This window comes from Tenrec ecaudatus, chromosome 16, assembly GCF_050624435.1.
Source record: "Tenrec ecaudatus isolate mTenEca1 chromosome 16, mTenEca1.hap1, whole genome shotgun sequence".
NCBI classification, from domain to species: Eukaryota; Metazoa; Chordata; class Mammalia; order Afrosoricida; family Tenrecidae; genus Tenrec; species Tenrec ecaudatus.
Genome location: NC_134545.1, coordinates 77855521 through 77859037, shown reverse-complemented (window position 1 = coordinate 77859037; position 3517 = coordinate 77855521). Strand labels below are relative to the sequence as shown.

At 40.0% G+C, this 3517-nt stretch overlaps 1 pseudogene; it reads left to right on the top strand.

The window, feature by feature from the left end:
- Positions 1-2155: 2155 nt before the first annotated feature.
- On the top strand, positions 2156-2315 carry LOC142429955 (U2 spliceosomal RNA; annotated as a pseudogene).
- The last annotated feature ends 1202 nt before the right edge of the window (positions 2316-3517 follow it).

The following is a 3517-nucleotide window of genomic DNA, read 5'->3' as shown; positions in this document are numbered from 1 at the left end:
CTTTTTATTTCTCCCCTTCTATCTTTTTTTTCTTTTTGTTTTGTCTTCATTCTTGCAGTTTTGTCTGTCTATATAAGATAGACATGAGAAGCAGCCCAAGGAGAAAGCACCAGAACCACAGGTTCTGCGGGGACTTGGGGGCTGGGAGAAGGAGGAGGGTGCAGGGGGAAGGGAGTGGTGAGCAACAATGTCATGGACAGGGGAACAACTAGGGAACTAAAATCAACAGCAAGCAGGGTAGGGGTATGTAGGGACCCTGGTGGTGTTGGAACAATAGTAATCTAGCCAAGAGGAATTACTGAGAGGCAAATGAAGAGTGAGTGTGATAGAGCAGGAGAAGGTAAAAGGAAACAGGAAAGTACTAGGAAGCAACACCTTTGATAGCGATAGAAACAAAGTTGTGTGCAGGGTCACTGAAGACAAAATAGGTGCATAAGCAAATGTGATAAGAAAGCTGATGGTGCCCGGCTATTAAAAGATGTAGCATCTGGGGTCTTAAAGGCTTGAAGTCAAACAAGTGGCCATCTAGCAGAGAAGCAGCAAGCCCACATGGAAGAAGCACATCAGCATGTGTGATCACAAGGTGTCAACAGGATCAGGTAAGAGGCATAGGAAGACCCAAAACAAATAATCATATTGTTGAGAACAAAGGGAGGTTGGAGTGGAAACTCCAAACCCACCTGTAGACAAATGGACATCCTCTCACAGAAGGGTCACAAGAAAAGGGACGAGTCAACTAGGGTGCAGTATAGCACTGATGAAACACACACTATTCCTCTGGTTCCTTGAGGCATCCTCACCCCCAATATCATGACCTTACAAATCCAGCTAGACCAGAGCCTGTATACTGGTACAGTAAGAGCTCTCAGATCAACCCTTTAGGAACAGAAATGTAGCAATACCAAGAGGGTAGGGGAAATGTGGGAGAAGAAGGGGGAGAAAAGGTGGAACTGATCACAATGATTGACATATAACACACCCCCGCCCCAGAGGGGAAGAACAACAAAAACATGAGTGAAGGGAGACAACAGTTGGGGTAAGATGTGAAAACAGTAATAATTTTTAATCTATCAAGGAAGGGTTCACAAGGTGGGAGGGTGGGGAAGGAGGGGAAAAAAGAGGAGCTAATACCAAGACTCAAACAGAAAGAAAATGTTTAGAAAATGATGATGGCAATGTGATTCATACAATTGATGTATGGATGGTTATAAGAACAGTAAGAGCAATGATTAGGGCAAAGAATGTACAGATGAGCTTTATACAATTGATGTATGTATGTGTATGGATTGTGATAAGAGTTGTATGAGCCCCTAATAAAATGTAAAAAAAAAATAAAGAACAGTAAGAGCCCCCAATAAAATGATTTAAGAAAAAGGTTGTAACGAAAAGGCCCATGTTAAATGATTCATTAGCACCATACCCCAAAACAAAAATTCTGACTGAAAATATAAAACAAATAACAAGTGTGCTTCATTATAGACTACTTGTATTTAAATTAACAAATTCCTAGGGAAACACATTAGGAAAAAATTCAGACTTTGGATTCCTCTTCTTAAATGTTGAGAACCTCATTTGTGTCACTCAAGCATAAATGCTATTATACTATTACTTTATTTTTAGCACATTCTGAAGGAGCCTTAGTGTGCAGTGGTTAAACACTTGACTTCTAACTGAAAGATAGGCAGCTTGAGCCCACTGTTGTCCGTGCTGTGGGAGAAGCCTGGCCGTAACTATTACCTGTAGCCCTGGGAGTCCTACAGGGCAGTTCTTCTCGTCCTATAGGATCACAGTGAACGGGTGAGTATATTCACATAGTCCTCAGAATAATCAAACATAAGCTGTAGTGATGGTGACTCATGATAAATAGGAGTTGTTACTTTGGGCTTAAAAGGTCCTAACAAAAGTCCTTATCCATTCCCCAATATTTCTTGCCTACAGAAACAAGTGAATCATAAAGAAGCATGTGTATTGCTTGTATTGGGAAGGTTTTCAAGTGAAATATTTACGTTGGCCAAAAAATTTTCTTTAAAATGACTTAGCTCACTATCATAGTATGTCTTCAATATAAATATAAACTAAAGGATAAAATATTACTATTTTAATAATTTTTTTAAGTTTGTAGAAAGATGGAACTGAAAAATAATAGAATTTTACCATCGCTCCTCGGCCTTTTGGCTAAGATCAAGTGTAGAATTTTACCATGGGCTTTTGGAAGCCCTTTCATACTACATCTTATCTTAAAATTCTTTAATTTTTTAAGATTTTGGTTGGAAACTCTACTATCTGTTTTTTAAACAGTTTTATTGGCACTTCATTCACATATCATACAATTCAATAGTTCCCTCATATCAATCTACTGTCTGTATTTTTGATAAATTATTTCCAGTGTCTGTTTTTCTCTTGTTTTGTTTCCAGATCTGCCTCTGCGGGTGTGTGCACACATGCATAACTGTACTTTATTGGCAAATGATGTACACATTTCTAAAATGTACCTTTAAGAACTTTACAAAAAGTGTTTTTTTCCCCCTCAAATTATAGCCACCTACAGAACAGAGTAGAATTGCCTTCTTAGAGTTTCTGAGACTGTCTTTTTTTTTTTTTTAATCATTTTATTGGGGGCTCATACAACTCTTACCACAATGCATACATACATCAATTGTGTAAAGCATATTTGTACATTCGTTGCCCTCTTCATTCTCAACACATTTGCTCTCCACCTAAGCCCCTGGCATCAGCTCATTTTTTCCCTCCCTCCCCGCTCCTCACTCTCTCATGAACCCTTGATAATTTATAAATTATTATTTTGTCATGTCTTACACTGTCCGATGTCTCCCTTCACCCACCTGTCTGTTGTCTGTCCCCCAGGGAGGAGGTTATATGTAGATCCTTGTAATCGGTTCCCTCTCAGTATTGCCACTCTCACCACTGGTCCTGAAGGGATCATCTGTCCTGGATTCCCTGTGTTTCCAGTTCCTATCTGTACCAGTATACATCCTCTGGTCTAGCCAGATTTTTAAGGTAGAATTGGGATCATGATAGTGATTCAGGAACTAGAGGAAAGTTGTTGCTACTCTGCACCCTGCCTAGATCTCTTTCCCACAGCCCTTCTGTAAAGGGATGTCCAGTTGCCTACAGATGGGCTTTGGGTCTCCACTCCGTCTTCCCCTCATTCACAATGATATGATTTTTTGTTCTTTGATGCATGATACCTAATCCCTTCAACACCTCATGATCACACAGGCTGGTGTGTTTCTTCCATGTGGGCTTTGTTTCTTCTCAGCTAGATGGCTGCTTGTTTATCTTCAAGCCTTTAAGACCCCAGATGCTATATCTTTTGATAGCTGGGCACCATCAGCTTTCTTCACCACATTTGCTTATGCACCCACGGAGTCTTCAGCAATTGTGTTAGGAAGGTGAGCATCATATACATTGTAGCATGTCAATGCTTCATTCTTTTTGGCCATGCAATTGTGTGTAAATGCCACAATTTACCCATTCATCCTCTGATGGACATTTG